This window comes from Staurois parvus, unplaced genomic scaffold (assembly GCF_062004578.1).
Source record: "Staurois parvus isolate SC_StPar_1 unplaced genomic scaffold, SC_StPar_1.0 ptg001111l, whole genome shotgun sequence".
Classification (NCBI taxonomy): domain Eukaryota; kingdom Metazoa; phylum Chordata; class Amphibia; order Anura; family Ranidae; genus Staurois; species Staurois parvus.
Window position 1 is genome coordinate 1,058,368 of NW_028318907.1, and position 26,696 is coordinate 1,085,063.

Consider the following 26,696-nt stretch of genomic DNA (forward strand, 5'->3'; position numbering starts at 1 on the left):
CACAACAGCCTTGTGCCATGTGATAAGTTGTGACCAATCACAGCTCTCAAAGTATTTCTCAATGGCTGCAAGAATGCAGCCATAGAGAAGGAGAAATAATTGATTTTACAGCCTTTATGGGTGTAAAAGCAATCAGTGTAAAAAAAAGAAAAACAAAGCCTTCATCACCCCCCAAGTAATACAGTGTCACATTGTACTGCTAGATTGACAGTATGTTAAAAAAAAAAAAATCATATAAAAAAAATAGAATAAAAATGTGAAAAATGTTTTTTGAAAAATTATAAATTTTCAGTTATAAATTAATTTGTTTTTTTTGTTTTTTTACTAAAAAGAGAGATGAATACATTTTGGCCAATAATTATGAAGAAATATTATTTATTTGCAAAATTTTATAAGAAAAACACTTTTTTCTTTCAAAATATTTGGACTTTTTCATTTATATAGCAAAAAAATAAAATCCCAGTGGTGAATAAATACCACGAAAATAAAGTTTTATCTGTCTAAAAAAAAATGCTAAAAAATTCATATGGGTACAGTGTTGCATGACCGCGCAATTGTCAAAGTGTGATAGTGCTGAAAGCTGAAAACTGGCCTGGACAGGAAGGGGGTGAAAGCGTCTGGAATTGAAGTGGTTAAGTGCCTATAAAGTCCATTCAGTTCCAATACATTCTTGATAGTCTATCCAGCACGTGGCACAATGTATGAGTTTTGATCCATAGTACCACCCTATGGATATGCCTCTAATTTATAACTTGATAATAGAATAATGTTCTTTAGCAAGGAACATATATTCCATAGTAATAAATATGTTTCTGAAGCCCAGAGCCCCTAAGCAGCATTAAATCTTTAGACTGTCAGCAGATCAGCCTCTACATTTTCGGCACAGTACTGAAAAATAGAGAGCAACTGAGCATGTGCAGAGCAGGGTGAGGCAGTGTATTACTGGATTTTAAACAGTATGGGTACTTATTTTTAATGTTTTCCATAACTATATCGGCAAAGGGGGGCAGTCTGAAGTGATCTAGCAGGACTAAATTTTCTGACTAAAGTTCCACTTTAGTTTAGAGGCCAAGTTTGTGTTAGACATGAATTTGGGTTAAATGCTGATGGAGGTTAAAAGTTAAAGGTTTATAGGAGAATTAAAAATGTCAAATATACAATTTCTTTTGTTTTATTATTGTGGAGTGCTAAAAAAACACCTGTTGGTCCTGCCAGTTTTTCCCCTTTTTGTGATCTTCCTGTGAATGCGTGACAATGCTAACCACAAGAATCTAATGTCCCTGACAGTGAGATTACTGGCTGTGGATGGGGAGGGGGGGGGGTGCAGAGGTAAAATGTGGATGGGTGTTCATGCAGAAGTGAGCTTTGGATGGTAGAGGGGTTCAGAGATGAGCTATGGATGAGGATGCAGTGGTGAACTGTGGACAGGGGAGCAGAGGTGAGCTGTGGATGAGGCAGGTGCAGAGGTGAGCTGTTGATGAGAGTTGCATAGGTGAAATGTGGATGAAGGTGCATAGATGAGCAGGGGACGGCTAGGAGGTGAAATGTGGAAGGGGGGTGCAGAGGTGTGCTGTGGATAAATTAGGGTGCAGAGGTGTGCTGTGGATGGGTTGGGGTGCAGAGGTGTGCTGTGGATGGGTTGGGGTGCAGAGGTGATCTGTGGATGGGGCAGGTGCAGAGGTGAGTTATGGAGTGAGGGGCAGAAGTGAGCTGTGGATGGGGCAGATGCAGAGGTGAGTTGTGAATGGAGGGGAAGAAGTGAGCTGTGGATGGGGCAGGTGCACAGGTGAGCTGTGAATGGGCAGGGTGCACAGGTGAGCTGTGAATGGGCAGGGTGCAGAGGTGAGCTGTGAATGGGGAGGGTGCAGAGGTGAGCTGTGGATGGGAAGGGTACAGAGGTGAGCTGTGGATGGGAAGGGTGCAGAAGTGAGCTGTGGATGGGGAGATGCAGAGGTGAGCTGTGAATGGGGAGGTGCAGAGGTGAGTTTTGGATGGGGCAGGTACACAGGTGAGTTGTGGATGGAGGGGCAGAAGCGAGCTGTGGATGGGGCGGGTGCAGAAGCGAGCTGTGGATGGGGCAGGTGCAGAGGTGAGCTGTGAATGGGGAGGGTGCAAAGGTGAGCTGTGAAGCATATGTGAGCAGGGAGTTGCTAGGAGGTGGAGGAGGACAGAGACAGTGATGGCTCAGAGGAAGGGAGATGAGTACCTGCACCTTGCTGACAAAGACGCCCGGCTGTACACTAAATGTTTAAGTGAGGGAGGGTTATGTACTTCAGTGCATACTTTTTGAATGGTATGACTACATCAGCTTTAAAGAAGAACAAAACTTTTTTTTTTTTTTTAAATTGTTGTTTCCGGCCCCCTAATTGCTAGGTTTTGGACTTACCTTCAACGATTTTCAAAGTCTTTCTATGCAAAAAGCCACTGGATAAAGTGCATGTGTGCCACAGTCCCATTCATTTACTATGGGACTGTACTCATGGGGCACAGTCACGGGCAGCACAGTGGCTAAATGGTTAGCACTTCCGTCTGGCAGTACTAAGGTCATTAGTTCGAACCCCAACCATGGCACCACCTGCCTGGAGTTTGCATGTCCTCCTTGTGCCTGCGTGGTTTCCTCCCTCTTTTCAAAGACATGCTGGTAGGTGAATTGGCCCCTGTCTAAATTGGCCCTAGTATGTGTATGTATGAATGTGAGTTAGAGACCTTAGATTGTATGCCCCTTGATGGTGAGGGACCTTAGATTGTACGCCCCTTGAGGGTTAGAGACCTTAGATTGTATGCCCCTTGAGGGTTAGAGACCTTAGATTGTACGCCCCTTGAGGGTTAGGGACCTTAGATTGTACACCCCTTGAGGGTGAGGGACCTTAGATTGTACACCCCTTGAGGGTGAGGGACCTTAGATTGTACGCCCCTTGAGGGTTAGGGACCTTAGATTGTACGCCCCTTGAGGGTTAGGGACCTTAGATTGTACGCCCCTTGAGGGTTAGGGACTGATGTGAATGTACAATATATATGTAAACTCTTGTGTAAATTGATGGCACTATATAAGTACCTGTAATAAATACATAAATAATACAGCTTTCTCATACAAATGAATTGGTCATAGTGCGCATGCGCAGTACATGGGTATCAGAGCTGAGGGGAATTATAACACCTAGTGAGCAGAACTCAGGGGGGGCAACAAACTATAGATAAAAAGAGCATAGCTGCCCTTCAAGATTCGCACTTGTTTTTACCACTGAGAGTCCCTCATTAAAATCTACAGCGGCCCGCCACACCAACTTACCAGTGCTGACTATCTTAATAGCCAATAATGAGGTGCAGGAGGTTAAGGGGGTGAGCCAAAGCACTGACTTCATAGCCGAGGTCAGAATTAGCATAATAGGAAATCTAGAGTTTTTGGGCCTCCTAGAGGACACCTGTAACTACATACGAACACCCAAAGCTGCCTACTAATGCAAGCAAAGCAGAAGAACGGTATCTCTACAAGAACACTTTAATGCTCAACTCTAGGCGGGAGACCTAATTCTGTTAGTCCATGAGCGCTGAAGCTCAGCTGATTGGCTTATAGTGCTGCTTCCACCTCCTCCAGTCTGAGCTCTGCTGTACAGGTCTGTGAGAGGCTGACACCAGGTCAGATTCAAGTATTTTGGTTTTGTGTATTAAAAGAAAATAATGTATTTAGGTGTTCAGCTTCAAATATATCTCTATAAACATCGGCATGGCATGTCCAGACATTTTACAGTCATTATCCCTCTGTTAGGGCTCTATCACATTGCTGTAATGCTTAACACCCTCTGAAAAGTGATCTGAGGTGGACTGCTTCTAAGAAGGTGCTTTAGTAGCAGCTGTCAGGGTTTTTTTTAACACTTTGTTTAAATTGCAGAACGGCGATTTTACATTTGGGGACCACTCTGCAACTGCTAGTCAAGTGTTTGGCTCACGGTTGTGGTCTTCTTGATCTCAATGGGCAAGTCTGACAGGCGGTGCTGCTGGTCAAACTCTGAAGGCCAAGTTAAAATTCTTGCGGCTGTGGAATACGTGCAGCCCTGTCAGGCTGTAATGTTCTAATTCCATTGGGCGGCTGGGGGGGGGGGGTCAGCCATCTGTTTTTACTGCTCCTCCCCTGGCTATCAGTGTAAAAGAGTCCTTAACCGCTTCCCAACCGCCCTATAGCAGAACTACTGCTACAGGGCAGCAGGGCTGCACAAAATTACATATGTATGCGTGATTTTTTATTTCCGGGTAGGGGGCGCGAGCACTGCACTACCCGCGCTGCCATTGGCGGCTACAGCTGTCGATCACCAGGACCCGGACGGAGATTCGGGTCCTGGCGTTCGCTGAGGACCACTGACAGGGGAGATGTCTGTATGTAAATGATACAGATCTCTCCCCTGTCAGCACCAGCATGCTACTTTGTATTGCTCTGCATATTTATTTCAGGTACTTATATAGTGCCATCAATTTACGCAGCGCTTTACATATATATTGTACATTCACATCAGTCCCTAACCCTCAAGGGGCGTACAATCTAAGGTCCCTAACCCTCAAGGGGTGTACAATCTAAGGTCCCTAACTCACATTCATACATACACATACTAGGGACAATTTAGACAGGATCCAATTCACCTACCAGCATGTCTTTGGAGTGTGGGAGGAAACCGGAGGAAACCCACACAGGCACAGGGAGAACATGCAAACTCCAGGCAGGTGATGCTGTGGTTGGGATTCGAACCAATGACCCGAGAACTGCCAGGCAGAAGTGCTAACCATTTAGCCACTGTGCTGCCCAATAGCAAATAAAAAGCAGCGCACTTACACAGTAAAGCACACACAAAATTGTAAAACAGTGCACAGTTAACCCTTTGATGGCCCCAGATGTTAACCCCTTCCTACCGTGTCATTAGTACAGTGTCAGTGCTTTTTATTAGCACTGATCACTGTATTGGTGTAACTGGGGATGTCAGTGACACCAAGTCAATTCCCCCCCAGTGTCAGAATGCCCGCCGCAGTCAAGCTATAAGTCGCTGATCGCCATCACTACTAGTAAAAAAAAAAAAAAAAAAAACATTATCTATACCGCCATTTGTAAACGCTATAACTTTCACATAAACCAATTAATTTACACGTATTGGGTTTTTTTTTTTATAAAGACATGGAGAATACATTTTGGGCTAAATTTATGACAAAATTGTTTTTTACTGGACATGTTTAATAGCAAAAAGTTAAAAATACTGGTTTTTGTTTCTCAAAATTATCACTTTTTTTATTTATAGCGCAAAAAATAAAAAACGCACAAGCAATCAAATCCCACCGAAAGACAGCTCTATTCGTGGGAAAAAAAGGACATAAATTTAATTTGGGTGCGGTGCTGCATGACCGCGCAATTGTCAGTTAAAGTAACACAGCGTTGTAACGCAAAAAAAAAGCCAGGTCAGGAAGGGGGGGAAATCCACTGGAGGGCGAGGGGTTAATGATGAAGACGACGCCTGACTGTATCACCGCTCGGCTGTCACATATTCTGCCTGTGTCCCCCGCCAATCAATCAGCATGTTAGGGGTTAAACGATCCAGCCTGCCGATTTAGGTACATATTCGGCTGTAGCAGCTCAGTGATCGGCTTGTCATGCCTGCGCATGCGCAGTTGCTTCAAGGCGCACGGTTTTTCATAGGATACCTATTTCCCTGCTACACCGCTACGTCTTTGAAGCGCAGGTGATCCGGAAAGCGGAAGTAACTGACAGGCCGTGAAACGCAAGCTTTCTGAGACTGTAATCGACGCCGGCGCCGGAGGTGCGTAGGGCGTGGTTTACATGTTACGCCCCCGCCCACCTTTGTAAAAGCCTGAGCAACATGGTCTACGTGGAGATCGGTTGATATAGCCTTTGAGATATATATATATTTTTTTATATATCTATCTCTATTTTTATATATCTATATATATATAGATATATCATTTGATATAGCCTTTGAGATAGATATATAAATATATATAAAAAAATATATATAAAACTCTATTTTTTATATATAAATATATCTCTATTTATATATATATATATATATATATATATATATATATATATAATTTGATATAGCCTTTGGAGCATTGACGGGATCAGCTGTACACGGAGACGTTGCATACAATGAAAATAAAGATTATTTTAAAAATCAGTACTATGATGCAGGGGCGGACTGACCATTTGGAAACTCGGGCGCTGCCGAAGGCCCGGGGTCAGTAGGGGGCCCCATGAGATGCCCCTGGTACCTTTTTCATAGGCTTTTTTGAGTTTGGGCAAGAACACAGGGGCCCCATGATCCCCTATTGCCCGGGGACCCCATGAGTTGTCAGTCCGCCCCTGCTATGATGTGGAATTCATTCAGAGTTAGCCAATTGCCCCCCTGAGGATTGCCCCCTCCTTCCTGACCAGGCCATTTTTTGTGTTACGGCGCTGCGTTACTTTGAAAATTGCGCAGTCATGCAACGCCGCACCCTTTTTTTCACGAGTAGAGCTTTCTTTAGGTAGTATTTGATCACCTGTGTGCTTTTATTTTGTGCGCTATAAAAAAAAGAGGACCGACAACTGAAATTTTTTTTTTTACTTCTTGCTATTAACCCCTTTACGCCGGCCACATACAAATGTGGAGCCTCCCGCTGTCTGGGACTAGACGCCGAGCGGCTGCACATTTGTGTTCATGTAAAGAAAAACGTGCTGAGAGCACGCGCCCTGCGCGCTCCCAGTACACATGTCCGGTACTCACAGAAAGGTCCCGATCTGTTCTTTCGATCGGGACCTTTCCCAATCATGTGACCGCCGTGACGACGTGTCACATGATCCCTAAACCACACCCCACCTGCCCCGCCTCCTGGCGTCTGAAATTCTTAAAGGGCTGGGAGGCGCCAACAGGAAGGGGTTAAACATGTCCAGTAAAAAAAAATTAAAAAATCAAATTTGGTCATAAATTTAGGCCAAAATGTATTCTGCTCCGTGTCTTTGCTGAAAAAAAAATCCCAATACGTGTAAATTAATTAGTTTATGTGAAAGTTATAGCGTTTACAAATGGCGGTATATATACTGGGATTTATTTTTCTTTTTACTAGTAATGATGGTGATCAGCGACTTATAGCAGGACTGCGGTGGGCATTCTGACACGGGGGGAACTGACTGCCGCTGCCATCTCCAGTGACACCAATACAGTGATCAGTGCTAATAAAAAGCACTGCCACTGTACTAATGGCACTGGGCAGGAAGGGGTTAACATGAGGGGAGATCAAAGGGTTAACTGTGTACTGTTTTACTGTATGCTGTGTGTTTCACTGTAAGCACACTGCTTTGTATGACTCTGCTATGCTCCGCCATACCAAGCAGTGTGCACAAGCTGACAGGGGAGAAATCTGTGTTGTTTACATACAGCCCTCTCCCTCCATTGGTAATGCTTGGCGATCACCGGGTGCCGGCGAGTAATCACTGGATGGGACCCGGTGATTGACAGCCGAGGCAGCGAATAGTCGCACAGGTAGGGTGCGGACCCCCTACCCGAAAATCCAAAATCACGTATATATACACACACGTGAATTTGTGCACCCCTGCCACCCTGTAGCAGTATATCTGCTAAAGGGAGATGGGAAAGCGGTTAAAGGAGACTCCAATCTGAACAATAAATAATAATGAATATTGATAAAGAATTAACTGATCCCAAAAAAATCATAATAAAAATTCATCCAAAGTAAATGAAAAATAAAAAAAAAAAAACCTTTCTAATCAAATGTATTGTAACTGGAAGTGTAATGAAGGGGTCTGAACAAAACATTGATGTGTATATATCTCAGAGCACATAAGACATCTGTATGAGAGGCAGAATATCCATCCTGAAACGGCCATCAAATGTCTCCAAAAAAGGGATGAAAAATAAAAGTAATAATAATATCATTAGGAGATCAGTCAAGGAGAGCGAGCAAACAAAACGCTTGAAAATGCACCAACCCTTCTGTATGTTATATTACAAGAGATGGTCAGAGACTGTGGACATGATACAAGAGATGGTCAGAGACTGCAGACATGATACAAGAGATGGTCAGAGATTGTGGACATGATGCAGGAGATGGTAAGAGACTGCAGACATGATACAAGAGATGGTCAGAGACTGCAGACATAATATCAGAGATGGTCAGAGACTGCAGACATGATACAAGAGATGGTCAGAGACTGCAGACATAATATCAGAGATGGTCAGAGACTGCAGACATGATACAAGAGATGGTCAGAGACTGCATACATGATACAAGAGATGGTCAGAGATTGTGGACATGATGCAGGAGATGGTCAGAGATTGTGGACATGATGCAGGAGATGGTAAGAGACTGCAGACATGTTACAAGAGATGGTCAGAGACTGCAGACATGCTACAAAAGATGGTCAGAGACTGCAGACATAATATCAGAGATGGTCAGAGACTGCAGACATGATACAACAGATGGTCAGAGACTGCAGACATGATACAGGAGATGGTTAGAGACTGCAGACATAATACAGGAGATGGTCAGAAACTTAGGACATGATACAAGAGATAGTAGGAGACTATGGACATGATACAGGAGATGGTTAGAGACTGTGGTCAAGTGGCAAGAAACTTTCAGAGACTGAGGGCATGCTATAGGAGTTGGTAGAGAAGAAAAATCCTGTTGGCTGCACATCCAATAAAATCACCTTTATTTGGACATATTCACAATAGACCCTCCACAATGTACAACAGAGGGAACATAGCACTCCAGCTAACGCGTTTCACTACACCATCAGTGCTTAATCGTAGCTGATTTATGAGTAAGCGCTCTACGATTAAGCACTGATGGTGTAGTGAAACGCGTTAGCTGGAGTGCTATGTTCCCTCTGTTGTACATTGTGGAGGGTCTATTGTGAATATGTCCAAATAAAGGTGATTTTATTGGATGTGCAACCAGCAGGATTTTTCTTCTCTACCATGATGTCTGCTACGAACAGGGCCAGCACCTACTAGTGTCCAGTGGAGGTGATACAGGAGGAGACCAGCCTTGAGCGGTGATTACTCTTCAGGCTATAGGAGTTTTTGGAGACTGGGGACATGCTATAGGAGTAGTTGGAGACTGAGGACATGCTATAGGAGTTGTTGGAGACTGGGGACATGCTATAGGAGTTGTTGGAGACTGGGGACATGCTATAGGAGTTGTTGGAGACTGAGGACATGCTATAGTTGTTGGAGACTGGGGACATGCTATAGGAGTTGTTGGAGACTGGGGACATGCTATAGGAGTTGTTGGAGACTGAGGACATGCTATAGTTGTTGGAGACTGGGGACATGCTATAGGAGTTGTTGGAGACTGGGGACATGCTATAGGAGTTGTTGGAGACTGGGGACATGCTATAGGAGTTGTTGGAGACTGGGGACATGCTATAGGAGTTGTTGGAGACTGGGGACATGCTATAGGAGTTGTTGGAGACTGGGGACATGCTATAGGAGTTGTTGGATTCTGTGGACATGCTATAGGAGTTGTTGGAGACTGGGGACATGCTATAGGAGGTATTGGATTCTGGGGACATGCTTCCAGAGACAGTCATAGAAATATTACTGTATATGATAGAACTAGAAATCATTACAATAATAGGACAGCAGGGAAACACAGATTAGTGCATGCAGGGGCCCTTGGGGCCTCACAAACAGGGCCCTAGGGCTGCAGGATGTACACCAGGTGTTCACATTATCCTTGCAGAAGAGACTCAGAATACACCATATTCAATACATTTCACTTTTTATTTTTCCTTATTAGTTCACATTTCATACATCTTTCATTTTCTATTTCATTTCTGACACTTTTTACAAACCTTTACCGTTTTATTTATTTACTTTTTTAACTGTGACCCGGTCGCCACACCACCCCACCTTTCCCACCATTTAGCTTTCCTTCTGGAGTGTGTGTCTCCAGGTTTGAGAAAGGGGATTTATACCCGGAAAGGCATTGCCGTTGTTCCCTGTACCGCCAACAGCCTTGTATAGCTGGGCGATGTGCCTCTCACCCTGAGCTTCCTCACTCCATATGCTGCTATTACCGGCTGCTCCCATACACCAGCTTCAAACTGAGGCTCTACTGCAGAGCTGTCTGTGATCCCGGGTCTCCTCCTCCTCCACCTGTCATCTTGTGGCATCCTGGGAGCTGCTGACTCCACCCATCACTGTGCTGATCCTCCTGAGCTGAGATGGAAGCGGAGGATTATTTTATATTGAATAAAGTGCGTCTTCTGCTGACCTCGCTCTGCTATTCATGTCTGGAATGAGAACAAATACTGAGACATACACCCAGTATGTAGAAGAGAAGTGGTCCTGTGAAGAGGCCATAAGTGCAAAATTAAAAACCGATACTGAGAATTGTACCTAGAATGCAGAAGAGAAGTGCTACAGATACTGAGAATTGCACCCAGGATACAGAAGAGTAGAAGTGGTACAGTGCAGAGGTTATACATACAGAACAGGAACAGGGCCCCCGATGATGTCAGAGAATAACTTCCTCTAGTGATGTAGTTGGAGGAGTTAGTGCTCACATAAATGCCAGGATGGGAGGGCCCTTGTGAGTTGGGGCATGGGGGCACCCTGTAGTTGTCTACTGTCCGAGGGCCCTTCATAGAACTGAACCTGGATGAGACGGTTCAGAACTCAGTATGAATGGCTGTAGTCACCCTGCTCATTCTATGGTCATCAGTGGGTCATGAGTGGGGTGCAAAAGACCTTTCAGGCCAGAGTCCCCTGATGGGAGTAGTAGTACACCCGGGAGTAAGCGTGCCATCTGGTAGTGTGCCCAGCTGGGGAGAGCTATGGAGGGCACATTGGGAGAGAGAGACTGGAATACTAATGAGGGCGGCTAGACTGTACTCCATGATGTAAGCTGAAAGCGTTGGGCTTAGTATACAGGGGGAAGTGTTCCCAACTCTGCTGCTCCCAGGGAGAGGAGGTGACAAGGGAATTGTGTGCTCGTGTTCTGGTCCTAAATGACAAATACAGAATGTCTGTTCCTGTGTATGACGCTCCACACCGAAGAATTGTGATGTATCAGTGTGATGTCAGATGTCACAGCAATCCTGCAAAGTTCCAGTAAAGTGCAGAAAATCCACGCTGTGTGGACATTCCTTTATTCCCAGCCAATCACCTGACTTAAATCCAATAGAAAATCTATGGAAAGAACTAAAGATCAGAGTTCAAAGAAGAGGCCCACGAAACCTTCAAGATTGAAGACTGTTCATGTGGAAGAATGGGACAACATAACACCTGAGCGATGCATGCCACTAGTTTCTCCATACAGGAGGCATCTTGAAGCTGTCATTACCAACAAAAGATTTTGTACGAAGTAGTAAATAAATTTCAGTTAGCGTGTTCAATACTTTTTCCCTGTCTCATTCCATTTTATTACACATGACATAATTTCTGAACTGTTATGTTTTGGTTTCTTTGTATGTATGGATTGCATGGGTTGTTACCAACATGTGAAAATGTCATGTCAATAGCACCTTTAGAAATGTATTTACTGAGAAAAACGGTGATGTGTTCAATACTTATTTTACCTGCTGTATGCACATTAAGAAGAGATACTGAGAATTATAGCATGTAAGAGAAGAGAAGTACTACTATGCAGAGTCCACACATACACTAAAAGAACAGATACTGAGAATTACACTCAGCACACAGGACAAGAGGCGTACTGTGCAGAGTCCATACATAACGAAGAACAGATACTGAGTATTACACCCGGCACACAGGAGAGAAATACTGCTGTGCAGAGATCATACATAATGTATACAAGAAGAGATACTGAGAATTACACCCAGCATACAGGACAAGAGAAGTGGTGCTGTGCAGGGACCATACATACAGAATTTGAACAGATAGTAAGAACTACACCTAGTATGTAGAAGAGAAGTGGTACTGTGCAGAGCCCATATACACAGAAGATGTACAGATACCGAGAATTACACCCAGCATATCAGATAAGAGAAGTGGTACTGTGCAGAGCCTATTCATATGGAATAAGCACAGATGAGAAGAATTATACCCAGCATGCAGAAGAAGAGAAGTAGTGCTGTACAGAGCCCATATAAAAAGAAGAAGTACAGGACATTTATTCACCAAAGAGCAACATATCAGGCTTTCTCTGGACCCCTTCCTCATGTGGAATGGATCCTCAGTGGCCTTGAAATGTAATTTTCCTGTGGTGGTAAACAAATGTCCTGTTTATGCTTTTTTGGATGGTGCGCCGATGGCGATATCTCAGTGTTTAAAATTTATACTTGATGGCACCAATATCATAACATTAACACCCTCAAACTTTTAGAGCTCTGGCTGTACCGAGTGCCTGGAGTTTCATGAATATATGGACAGACCAGATTGTGTGGGAGCTCCCAGGTTCTCCTCAGTCCCCTGTGGAGTGCTGGTGACATCTCATGACTTGGACACAATCTGCTCCTTCACATCCACTGGTTCCTCTTTAGGATCAGATTGATAATTTTACCCACTTAAAACAACCACAATGCTTGGCTGAACAAGGCCACCAAAAGCTGGCAGAGTCCACCTGTGTGAAAGGGGCCTAACCAATCCCCTCACCTTGATAGCCCAATCACCTGATCAGTATGATCCAATGACTTGATCAGGACCATACAATCAGGATAACCCAACCACCTGACTGGGATAACCCAACCACCTGACTGGGATAACCCAACCACCTGACCGGGATAACCCAACCACCTGACCAGGATAACCCAACCACCTGACCGAGATAACCCAATCACCTGTCATGGATAAAAGATTTCTCAGGCATGTGGTTTTGTAATATGTACAGAGTGTTTTGAACAACTGTTTCCGATTCTCCATTGTTAGGGGTGGGTGCAAATGATTGTGCTTTGATAATGCATAAAGATCTGTCTGGGAAAAAAAAATACCAAAAAACTAACAAAAAGGGATCTCAAATGTTATCAGACCTTTCCCAGCACAAGGATGGGATGATCACGAGTACCGTGGTTTAATGTTTTGAACCAGAAAGGAAGAGAACTGCTTTAAAGTAGAGTTCCTGTTTTTTTTTATTTAGTATTTCCCTTCCATTATTCACTCACCGTCTCCATGATCCAGGGCTGTCTGACTGCCTCCTTGATCCAGCCCCCGGAGGACCTCTTCAGGGAGGAATGACACTGTCATTCTAACTATTTCCAATCAGCAGTGGGTGGGGATGAGTTCAGGTTTGGTCTAAACTTGGTTTTGAATCTAACACAGAAGAAAGCATCACCCCAACCCAATGCGGCCAGGGCAGTCCCCACTTCACAGCTTAACGTCACAAAGGGGTGGGGATGCTTGTGACATCTTGGTCCTAATATGACATTGGCAAACTTCAGTATCCTATATTTTCCATAGGCTACAGTGTAAAAGGCCCTACAGGTCATCAGTTTAGAGTTAACTGTAAATAATGGGCCTAGATTTATTTCTCTCACTCTGGTGTGCACAGCAAAACAATACATAACTGCGGTTTCCCATAGACTTTCTATTATGTCCAGCGCTTTTGGCAAACTTTCTGAAAGTCCTAAGTTGTAAATCTTTGGTGTGCTTTCTGAAAGTGCACCAAAAATGCAGGTCATACTAGAAAGTCTATGGGAAATTTCAGGTAAGCTGGTATGTCTGCTCTGCTGCACAAAAAGAGTGTACGAAATGCAGTGCAATCTCTGCATAGTGTAGTAAGTGGTAAAACAACATGATGTGTGTATCAAGGCCAATAAAATGACACTCACAAAGGGAGAGGAGCTCAGGTGGGGAGACAGCATAGCGGTACTGTGAACCCCCAAAAGTGAGCCGGCAACTTTGGATGGTAACCACTCAGCCTTGGCCACAGGCATGGGGAGAAAGAGAGGAGAACAAAGCGCCGACCGCAGCACAGCAGTATGAAATGGCCCTAAGGAAATATTTTATTTAAAAAATAAAAGGTTATTAACAAGAAAAAAAAAATAAAATATATATATATATATATATATATATATGTATCTCCATATAAAGCTTTATCTCCTTTTAAAGTGATAGTAAAAAAAAAAAGAAATTCTTCCTGCAATATAGCACTGAAGGAACGGCACAAGTATGCTGTGCCTGCGCATGCGCTGGTGACGTCACTGGGTGCTGCACTCTAGAACATCTCCTAAATGGTGCACGTTTAGGAGAGATTCCTTGTACCTACAAGTACGCTTTATTATAAGTTATCCTGTAGGTACAAGTGTCCAATGGGACTTTATTACCACTTTAAGAAATATCCAATATTGTTTGAATCCAATGCACAGTGGTTAATCTGGTGTTTGTATGTTACAGCGGATAGCTCCTGGTACCTCAGCATGTCAGCTGTCCTCCAGGGCACAACACTTTAATGCCTCGTTCACACCATACATGCAGAAAAAGTAAAGGAAACCGAAGAGCAGATTTCACTTGCAGAGACATCAGTTTTCAGGCGCACTCCATTGAGTTTTATAAACGTTGCAGATTCCTCAGCACGTGATGCCAGTGTTGTGGTGTGAACAGGGCACATAGAGAACAATTGATTCCATTGTGCCCTTGCAGAACACGTGCATAAAAACCGATGTCTCTGCACCATGGGGTGAACAAGCCCTAAAAGGATAAGTAAACCTTTTGTAACATGTTACACCTATATTCACGGTGTAACATGTTACAAATATACCAGCCTCCCCAACCACCCCCCCCCCCATCCCGCTCCGTCACAATCGAAAGAAAACGCAGCTCCGCCTGCCTGGCTGTTATTCTTTTACAGTGTTCTGTGAATGAATGGACTACATCTGCCAAAAGCATTTGCACATGTCGGCTTGTAGTTTGCACTGTCACAATCTAAAGAAAACGCAGCTCCGCCCGCCTGGTTGTGTTATTCTTTTACAGTTTTCTGTGAATGAATGGACTACATCTGCCAAAAGCCTTTGCACATGCCGGCTTGTAGTTTGCAATGAAATATCACGGTGCTGTTCAGCTTAGTGGTAGTTCATTCATTCTTCATGTCTGTATAAAACTGCCTGCCTGTATGATGTATGGGCAGACTACTTACACTGTCAGTCTGCAGGAGTCCTGTGTGGCATCAATGATTTGCTGATCGATGGTGCAATGCTTTCCAGGCTCAGCCTCCTGTTTTACCACCCCTTGGACTCCAGTGTGAAAGAGTCCTTAACCAGAAACTCCAGAGCAAAAACCGTAATAATAAACTATGAATGGCTATGTTGCATTTCTTTGCAAATTTTTAAATTTGTATTTGGTGAAACGCACATACATACACACATATTTTTTTTGTATATTTTATTGATTCCATTGATATCGTACATTTTGAGGCGAGCTGTGAGGCAGGAAGAACACTTTTCCAGTAAAGCGGGGAAGGGCCCCTACCTTTGTTAGATTATTTTTACCATCTGTGTCTACTTGTCCCAGCGAGAATTGTTCTGCAGTCCGGCTGTCACAGGGTGTGAAGTGAGATCCTCCAACGGAGTCCCAGACTGAAATGAAAACCAGACAGAAATTTTCACCGACGTTTTTACTGTATAAAAATCAGCCACACTGGAGAAGCAATACAATGACCGGAGAGTCTCAATACAGAAAAGAAGTTCTAAGTGCAAACTAAACTATTGACCTGCAGCCGGCATCATTCCGGTACAACCACCGACAGTCCAGGGACGTACGGGTACATTGCTGGAGCTCGAGTGGCACAGACTGCAGTATACCCCAGAATATACTCTTGTGGATGTCCACAGATCTGTGATAATATCCGTCCCTACAGAAGACGAAGCCACCACCTGCTGCGGGCTTTATAATTTTAATAACTTAAATAAGATATATACATACAAAGTTGACTTTATTGATGGAGCTTTTATAAAGGGAAGAATGCACTGCGACTCTGGCGTATTTCTGATAATTGTTTAATATAATATTTATACACACTAAGTCTACGCCGGTCTCTTGCTGAACATTCAGAACTAGATGTCCAGACGTTTATCTGGGTACATTGTTTTTATATGCACTACTGGTGTGGTTCTTATGGGTGTGAACAAGGCACTGGGGGTTACTGTACTATAGTGGGATTTCAGGAACTTGTAATGTCCTCTTTGATACTTAAATAAGCAATTTAATCAAATTTAAAGCCACATCTACCATTGATCTAACCGTAATTTAACCTGTACTAGGGCTTTACCTTAGTTATAGGGTTTTCCGGTTTCAAGAGATGGCCATAGACTGCAGACATGATACAGGAGACGGTCAGAGACTGCAGACATGATACAAGATATGGTCAAAGACTGCAGACATGATACAGGAGAGGGTCAGAGACTGCAGACATGATACAGGAGAGGGTCAGAGACTGCAGACATGATACAAGATATGGTCAAAGACTGCAGACATGATACAGGAGAGGGTCAGAGACTGCAGACATGATACAGGAGACGGTCAGAGACTGCAGACAAGATACAGGAGATGGTCAGAGACTGCAGACATGATATAGGAGATGGTCAGAGACTGCAGACATGGTACAGGAGATGGTCAGGGACGGCAGACATTTTATTTATTATTTCAGGTACTTATGTAGCGCCGTCAATTTACGCAGCGCTTTACATATATATTGTACATTCACATCACTCTCTAACCCTCAAGGGGTGTACAATCTAAGGTCCCTAACTCACATTCATACATACACATACTATGGACAATTTAGACAGGATCCAATTAACCTACCTGCATGTCTTTGGAGTGTGGGAGGAAACCAGAGTACCCGGAGGAAACCCACGCAGGCACAGGGAGAATATGCAAACTCCAGGCAGGTGGTGCCATGTTTGGGATTCGAACCAACGACCCTAGTACTACCAGGCGGAAGTGCTAACTACTAAGCCACTATGCCGCCCTAGACATGATACAGGAGATGGCCAGAGACTGCAGACATGGTACAGGAGACGGTCAGAGACTGCAGACATGCTACGGGAGAGGGTCAGAGACTGCAGACATGGTACGGGAAAGGGTCAGAGACTGCAGACATGGTACGGGAAAGGGTCAGAGACTGCAGACACGGTACGGGAAAGGGTCAGAGACTGCAGACACGATACGGGAGATGGTCAGAGACTGCAGACACGATACGGGAGATGGTCAGAGACTACAGACATGATACAAGATCGGGTCAGAGACTGCAAGCATGGTACTGGAGATGGTCAGAGACTGCAGACATGATACGGGAGATGGTCAGAAACTGCAGACATAATACAGGAGAGAGTCAGAGACTGCAGACATGCTACAGGAGATGGTCCGAGACTGCAGACAAGATACAGGAAATGAAAACACAGAGCACAGAGGGCACCAATCTGGGTGTAGCATTCAGATGAAATTTATTAGAGACACAGTTGATAACGCAACATTGATTCATGTACAGATCACTCCGCTGGTCACCAGAGAACCGCCATGTCCGGGGATTGCTGGAGGTATCCAGCTTGTCTGTTTTAGAGCTGCATGGAGCCCTTACAAATGATCCTGAACCAGGAATGTGCCGACAGGCCGGGAAACGCAAGCTATCGCCGACCAGAAGCAAGCTCCTCACTGGAGGTGTGTAGGGTGTGGCTTAGGCGCTCCACAGCCTCCCACCTCCATTGTAAAAGGCTGAATAACAGCGCCTATGGGGATCGGGTTATATAGCGGAGCATTGCCAGGATCACCTCTATATGGAGGGACAATCAATACAATAATAATCACAAAAAAAAAAATCAGTATTATGATGTGGAATTGATTCAAAGTTATTATTATACAGGATTTATATATTATTATTATACAGGATTTATGTCGCCAACAGTTTGCTCAGCGCTGTACAATATAATGGGAGACAATACAGCAACAATACAAGAGGGATAGGAGGGCCCTGATCCTGGGAGCTTACAATCTAAAAGGTTAAAGGAGTCTCCACTCTGAACAATAAATCAGAATGAATATTCATACAGAATGAAATGATCCCAAAAAATAATAAATCATAAAGAACAAACTGATCAACAAATCATAAAATGAAAATGCATCCTCTGGAGGGCGAAGGGTTAATGATGAAGACGACGCCTGACTGTATCACCGCTCGGTTGTCACATATTCTGCCTGTGTCCCCAACCAATCAATCAGCATGAAAGGGGTTAAATGATTCAGCCTGTGTCCCGCCGACCACTCGGCATGTAAGGGGTTAGTTGAGGTACATGCGCGGCTGTACAGCTCAGTGATCGGCATGTCATGCCTGCGCAATTGCTTCAGGGAACACGGCTTTTTTTCATAGGACACCTATTTCGGAGGTGATCCGGAAACCGGAAATACTGACAGGCCGTGAAACGCAAGCTTTTTCAGACCGTAACAAACATTGTTTACGGAGACGCGTAGGGCGTGGCTTATGATTCGAAACCGCCCACCTCCTTTATAAAAGCCTGAGCAACATGGTCTCTGTGGATCGGTTGATATAGCGGAGCATTGCCGGTGTAGCGGTAAGATGCGTTCTCAGTTCTGTGCTGTGGATGGCGATCGGCGATCGTCTACTGCTGCCGAAAACCCTGACATGCGCAGATGCGTCAGGGACACATCATGGGGGAACTCATCTTGCCGCTACACGGGTGCTCCCGCAAGATGGATAGAAGAGAGGTCGGATGCAGTAGCTCTGTGATCGCTTGATCGTCTCTGAAATCGTGACATGCGCACACAGCTTCATTGGAGGGACTCATAACTCGGGATCAGCTGTTCACGGAGAGACATTCAATACAATGGAAATTTAAAAATAAATAAATAAATAAAATTCAGTACTATGATGTGGAATTGATCCAAAGTAAAAGGAGTCTCCACTCTGAACAATAAATAATATTCATAAAGAATGAAATGATCCCAAAAACAACAAATCGTGAAGAATTGATCAAAAAATAATTAAAAATGAATCCAAAATAAATGAAAAATAAAAAATAAAAAACTTTTCTAATCAAATGGATTGTAACTGGAAGTGTAATGAACGGATCTGAACAAAACATTGATGTGTATATATCTCAGAGCACATAAGACATCTGTATGAGAGGCAGAATATCCATCCTGAAACGGCCATCAAATGTCTCCAAAAAAGGGATGAAGAATAAAAGTAATAATAATATCATTAGGAGATCAGTCAAACAAAACGATCGAAAATGCACCTATATATATATATACACATACATACACACACACACACAAATATATAATGATCATATCCCCCACAGAGAAGTAAATATAACAAAACAAATCTAAATCCATTTCTTTGTGGGAGGAATAGAATTATTAGGACTAAAACCCATCCCCCAACACACAGCCCCATCCTATGTCCTCCTCTCCAGGCTGCACTTGTCAGTAAATCCCAACCTTGGCTCTGAAATCTAACACAGTTCAATATAAAAATTAAAAAAAAAAAAAAAAATGACTTCTGTCTATAGATTGCATTAAAACACAAATATTTATTCCTATATAATGTATTTTGGGTGACAATATCCCGGCAAGAAGCCCCTATTTACCTGGAGAGGAATGATCTCTATCAGTAATAGGCGGGTGGCAGTTAGGTGAAGCGAGCTGCTCTGCACAGTGGAGCGTTTGAATTTGGCAGACCTGAGCAATCGAGCCAGAGCAACCGATCAGCCAATCAGCACTCTCCTAGACAATTCAAATCCATGATGCGGAAACGTGTGCGGCTAGCCAGCCTGGCCAGGTGATGACATCACAGTGCAAATCTACTGAGCATGCCCAGAAAGGTGATGACATCACAGTGCAGGCTTCAGGGGAGGAAATAAGTGATTGACTTCTATCAGTCAGTCTATAGACTACGGAGCGAGGAGGAGGTTGTGTGTTTTGTGTGTCCAGAGAGACTTTTATTCTTTGGAGATTGAATCGCAAAATGATGCGAATGATTACAGAAAACACATTTGTTCCCTCATTTACCATCAGAGAGGAACCTGCAGAGAACAGACCGGACATGGAAATTAAGCCCCACCCCAGCAGAGATTCTGCCCAGAATTCCACCCCTGAGGGCAAGCGTCGGCCATTTCTTGGCCAGGTTGGAGCTTTTTTCCGCCATCTTTTCTGTCTTAAGACGAAGAAGAAGACCAAGAAGAAGACGAAGAAAAAGAGGAGAGCAGTTGAGGATCCAGAAGGTAAGATTTATGATCTGTACAGCATACAAGCTGGCTGAACACGATCTGTTTTATATAGAGGAGTTACATTGTATCTTTTTATTGGTGAACAGCAGCTCCTATACCCCGCCCCCAATTATACCCCCTATTCCCATTGGTGGTCGGTGTCTGATACTCCGCCCCATCACTGTGTATCCAGTAAGGATGTAAGATCATTGGTGTGCAGTGTTGTATGATGGAGTCATTGTCAGTCACACTATCGCAGCACTGACAATGGGAATGAAGGGGGATCACCGGCTCATACTCAAGTGGTTGAAGTGCTTCTATAGACAAAATGTATTTGGTTTTTACTAACCTCTTCACTCCGGCTGAACGCAAATGTGCGACCTCCCAGCGTCTGGGCCTAGACGCCGCGCGGCCGCACATTTGCGTTCTATTAAAAAAGGACATATGTGCCGAGAGTGCGCGCCCTGCACGCATGTCCGGTACTCACGGAAAGGTCTCGATCTCCTCTTTCGATCGGGACCTTTCCCGATCATGTGACCACTGTGCCGGCGTGGTCACATGACCCTAAACCCCGCCTCCCAGCTTCTGAAACTCTTAAAGGGGCCGGGAGGTGCCGGTGTGAAGGGGTTAAGAAAGAGCGACGAGGGGTTAGAAGCCCCCTTGTCATATCTGTATTGTCCTCTGTGTCCCCACTGAGGGTCTCACCCCGATAGTTCTCCATTATCCCAGAAATAGAAAGTCACATGTAACCTAAAAATAGCAGGATATGCAGGTGTCAGGGCTGAGCCGCCCCTTCTAGCAGTAACCAATCACAGCCTTCCTATCAATTTAAAAAGACATTTCAGTTAGAAGCACATTTACCTTTCAAGCAGTTCTGAGAAAAATGTGAAGAAAAAAATGCAAATCTGTAGACTGTAAGCTGCTGCAGCACTTCTTTACATTGAATTCACAGCATTTTCTGCACACCAAAGGAAATTTCAAATCAGACTTCTGGCGAGGGTGTCCGCACTGATTGTAGGAATGAAGGAAAGGTGGCACAGAAGGGGTGACTGACAGTGTTATATCTGCTGCCAATTTTATCTGAAGCTCTGACAGTGTCCTATTACATGTAGCATTGTAGTATTGGGCAGGTGCACTCTTATTTGGTGCCAACATTTATTTGTTTTTGATTAGGAAAGAGAGGTGATATTAAAGTTTGGGCTGTTTGGTGCTCCTCCATTCTTACCTCGAGAACGCGAGGAACTTCCCCTATCCTTGTCATGAGAGATTAAGCCCGGGTGCGGTATATCACACGTGATTCGCACAGGAAACGCACCGCATTCCTGTGAAAATCACATGCGATTTGTGTGCGGTGCGATCGGAGCCGTACATTTTGTATGGCTCAAATCACACCGCATCAAAAAGGTTTCCCACAAATAGAGCTTTCTTTCAGTGGTATTTGACCACCTGTGCATGTTTTGTGCTATAAACAAAAAAACAATATTTTTGACCCTTCGGTGCACCCCAGGACCCCATGCTATTATGTACATTCAGTGCTGGAGGTCCCAAGACTGCGTTCCCGCTGAAAATATCCCTATATATAATTTTGAACTGTTGTTCCATTGATATGCTGTCAATGTACCTCTTTGCGGTGATGGGTTAGAAGCCCTGTCAGGTTATTATTGTTGGGAATTTCACCCATATATTTGTCCTGCTGTCCGTTGTCCCTGAAACATGAAGTGGGCTGTGATCCACAATTTTGGATTTGTCACCAAGGCTGGAGATCAGGGTAGGTCTTCCAGTCGGGACATCTTTTCCAGTAACAACTGCACAAGATGGAAGTTTCTCTTCACTTTGTAGGGATTTCCCCTCACTTCCTGTTGCGCTGCCAGGACAGGAAGAGAAGTGAAATTTCCCTAGCAGGAAGAAGAAAATAACCCGACACGGTTTTTAATCCTTTCCTGCTATAGTTTTGGCTACACATATACTTTACTTTAAAAAAAAAACTAAACTTAGAAAATGATTTTTAAAAATGCAGCCAGACAACCGGGCTTTAATTGTGTTCAGCCAGACTTGTGATTTAATTAATTATTTTTGTACTAGTTGATAGTCTAGAAAAACAAATGCATGAATGGAAGGTAATTTATTTATTTTTTTCTCCAGAAATCAACGTGATCCCTCCTCAGACTGCCGTCGGCGAGGACACTGTGCCCACCTCAGAAAAGGAGAGCACAAGTATTTACGTAACAGAGGAGATCCCATCAGCCAACTCCAAAGACCTTGTGGAGACGGTGCCCACCCCGGCTGATGGGACTGAATCCACCACAGAGAGCGACCACAGCTCAGACAGTGCTTATGTTACAGCAGATGAACTGGAGTTCACCAGAGCTGTAAAGACTGTGGCTGAGCTAGAAGACGGGATGGAGACCGACATCTCTACAGAGACTGCGTCAATCCCAGAAAGCGAGACACCGCTCATCAACGCTACAGACAATGGTTCTGTCTCAGAAGACACAACCCAATCCACCGACACTGAGGTGACTGTGCGCACCCTGACATTTGGGTCTCTATTCACAATCCTCAAGTCTGCGTTTGAACTAACGCATGAACTAGAGAATTGCACCTCTACAATGTCTGTGTCTATGGGACAGAGCCCAAATGCTTCTTGGTCTATATGCTTAGCGTGCAAGCCTGAGACCACGAGCAGCTCACATGGTAGAGAGGAGACCATCATTCCAGAGGGTTTTGGTGCCTCAGCAGAGGACACCTATTCCACCACCATGGAGGAGACTGTGCCTTCCTCAGTAGATGGTACTGGTTCTGCCATCACTGACGAGAGTGAGGCCAGCCTTGCAAGCGAGACTAAGAGCACAAGCAGCTCAGACAGTATCTACTTTTCAGCAGAAGAGTCTGCGTTCACCCCATCTGTAGATGCTGTGGCTGCCCCAACAGATGGGGTAGAGATCAGCATCCCTACAGAGATTGTGTCCATCCAAGAAAGCGGGAATGAGATCACCGCTACTATGGACAATGAGTCTGACTCTGAAGACACAATCCAATCCACTAAGGCCACCGACATTGTGGAGACTGTGCCCACCCCAGAAAGTCGGTTTGAATGCACAATTGTAGAGACTGTGACTGATCTAAAAGATGGGGTAGAGATCAGCATCCCCACAGAGACTGCATCAATCTCAAAAAGCATGAGTGAGTTCACCGGTACAATTGATGCTGTCTCCGCCTCAGAAATCAAGACAGAGGTTATCAGCGGCACAGACAATGCTCCAGACAACGACGTTATTCAAAGAAAGAAGAGTGTTCTTCCACTGACCACCCACAAGGAACCCAAAGAGGACAAGCCCCACCCCAGAGGAGATGCTGTCCAACCTGCCCAGCAGAATGCTACCCCTGTGGGCAGAGGTCAGTCATTCTTTGGCCGGATCAGCCCTTTTTTCTGTATCAAGAAAAAGAAGAAAGGTAAGAATTGTGAACAATATGACATACAAGTTGACTGAACAAGATTCATTTTATTTAGCGATAGATGTTTCATATTGGTGGGGACTCGGTATACATCTGAATAGACCAGTTGTGATCTACAAATCACATGGACCCAAAGGAAATTTTTGATGGAGGCTTCTCCCCACTAGCCACCTCTACAATTTTTGATTCTTCTAATTGATGAACAGCAGTTTATATAGCACACCCCTAAATATAGACTTTAATGCCAGTGGTGGCCAGTAACTTATAACCACCTGTCTGAATGGTCACCTTGCAGTATCTACTGTAATCCTGCATTGCTGCTGGGTGTTTGGTTCCCCTAATATGAGTCCCTTCTATTGGTGCCTCTTTTAAAAGCTTCATTTCTATTGGTCCTTATTTTTTTTTAAAAATCCCCTATTGCATGGGCAGTTAGTTAACAATGACCTGTAAAAAATGCCCTTAAAGGATAACTTTGTTTTGAAAAACTTGCCAGTTAATAAATCGCCTGAACCACCAGTGGAGTCGTATTCTGCCCCCGTGTTGAATACCGTCCTGCAGAATACGACTCACCCCTAGGAATGATGGAGTAGAATGTAGTCACTCCACAACTTACACTTGTTCAGTTAACTTTATTCCTACTTGGAAAAATTCAATATAAATGATTGAAACGAATGTAGATGGAGGTAAACTAATCTTTGTTTTTTTTGTTTTTATTAGAAATCAACCTAGTTCCAACTGTAAACAGCTTCAACTATCATAAACTTCTCGGAGAGGGAGCGTTTGGGAAGGTAAGTGACCGGATTTCATTTTCTCTGATTTATATCCATAGAACAGATAGAGAGGAGTGATAACGCACTTTATGGCTGCATTCACACAGTTGTGGTGCATTATTACCTGTTAACTTACATCATGTTAAAGCAGCCAATTAATTTAAATAGATATACCATAAAAGGAGCATTAGTGGGCGGGGTCGGGACAAGGGGTGGGCACAAGGAACACGTACCCTGAGCACAGAAGAGCTATGTGGAGAGAGGCTGCTTAGAGCCAATGAGCTCTTGACTCTCAAAGTGTTGGGCTACCAATAAAGTAGAATTCCATCTTAAACCTAACAACCCTTAAAAATGTCTGCTTCCTGACACTTATACTGACTACCCTGTGTAAAAAAAGAGGAGAGGAGAGAGCACTCAACAATGGCTGGGAATTCTGGGACTGGTGACATCACCCATAGGCTTCCATGACCATGTTGTTGTCTGTTCCTCCTCCTTTGGGCAGAAAACAGATAACTATACACACCTTTTGTATGCAGGTTAGTCAACATAGGTGTTGGGAGGTGGGAGGGATCATGTTAGGAAGGAATTCTTTTGAATTGGCAGCTCACAAACGCACATAATGCAACATTGCAGTTACCGCAGCACAACAGTGTGAAAACCAGTTCAAGGAAATAACTGAAAAGTAGCTTCCTTATGAAGATAAAGTGTCTTTATTAAGGGTGGGATACACTGTATGTGCACTGGGGCCTTGCCGAGCCATTCACTCCAAATGGCACGACACCTGTGTATTACAGCACATCTCATAGTACGGCACTGCCACTGCGTTGTAAGAATAAAATGCATGTACTTTTTTTTGGAGCATATGGGTGCATTTGGAATGCATGGGATTAATAGAATGCAGGGTAATCCATTGATCCAGCCAAACACCCTAATGCCTTGTCCTAATGTAACACAAGATAGGGATGGGAGGGAAGGGGTTTCACTCTCTGTGGATTTTCTATTGAATTTATATTGCAGAGAATGCAGCAGGAAGCGTAAGATTTCAGAAGAGAGGGAGGGTACAGATGGGAACTCAAGCGGGTCAATTTCACCGCTGGAGGCCATATGAGATGTAAAGAGCCATCGGTTGGTTGGCAAACTTACATCTAACGCAAAAAATAAATATATCTCGGGTGGGTGAGATGACCTTTGATTAACATTACTAATATCCTATTATTCTTTTTCCTTCAGGTGTTCCTGGCATCACATCGTGACACTGGTCAGCTCCTGGCAATCAAAATTGCCGAAAAAATCCCTGGACCTTTTGGTAGTGGTTTGTCAGAGGTTAAAGTCATGAAAATGGTAGGAAGCAGCAGGTTCTTCCCATACTTATACGCCACTTTTCAGACAGAGGTAAGTAACTTTTTCTTATTTTGGTGGAATTTTAAGAGATTCCAAATCAATCAGAATATCACATTCGCCTACCCCTCCTAGCTCTCCAATCACTTGTGTTGGTAAATGTTAGTCAACCAGACTGGTTCTGTAACCTTGAAAAGCTTTTGATGGTCATCCAAGCAGGTTCTTCGGTTCTTGCTGCTTGGAGAAAGGATCATAATGTCTTCAACATCAAAGAACAAGCCCGGTAAATGTGATTATTACTAGCTATAAAACGACCTGAATAAATGAGACTCTTCACAGACATGTTACTACATTTTCACTGAAGGTCTACAATTGTGAGAAGTTGAGGGTGAAAGGCTGAATATAGACTCCCATAGTGAATAATGAACGCATTATAATTTTTATCCATTTTATCTTCTTCTAGGATTGCCTTTTCTATGTCATGGAGTATATCGATGGTGGGACCCTAGATGCTTTCATAACCGACAAGTTTCCTCTGGATATTGATACCATAAGGTAAGTACTACAATGGAGCTCGATGGTAGTGGGGAAGGATGTAGAATGTACAATTGTGAAGACTTTTAGACTATAGGACCTCCTTATTTAAGGGGTGATGGGATGTTAGAATTGGAAAATGCAGAGGGCGTAGGGAAGGAGAATAGCTGAGATGCCAAACATTGCCAATATTGATTAAATGACGAAGCAATTCTAGCTCTTGGGCCAGAATTGGTACCCTGACCAAAGGAGTGTGCCAAAAGCCATGGAGTGGACTCATATACCTGAGATCATAGCTCGATCTTTCCAAAAAATATACTCTAATATCCAAGGGCATTACTTATAGGATGGGATTCGGCAAGGTCTAACTAATGAGTGATTGGTATAATGAAGACCATTCATGGTTGTGCTCT

General features: G+C 43.9%; 1 protein-coding gene across 3 annotated transcripts in view; it reads right to left on the reverse strand.

Annotated features, from left to right (window-relative positions):
• The window catches only part of LOC149440130 (C-type lectin domain family 2 member B-like), a 344,322-nt gene extending 325,522 nt beyond the window's left edge, over positions 1-18,800 (reverse strand). Inside the window, exons 1-3 of one of the 3 annotated variants that reach the window (XM_089658906.1) lie at positions 18,455-18,800; positions 16,228-16,299; positions 15,429-15,535 (exon numbers count right to left, since the gene is read on the reverse strand). The gene's annotated coding sequence lies outside the window, so the exon portion shown is untranslated. The other 2 variants (XM_089658907.1, XM_089658905.1) reach the window with 2 other exon arrangements.
• Between the last annotated feature and the right edge of the window lie 7,896 nt (positions 18,801-26,696).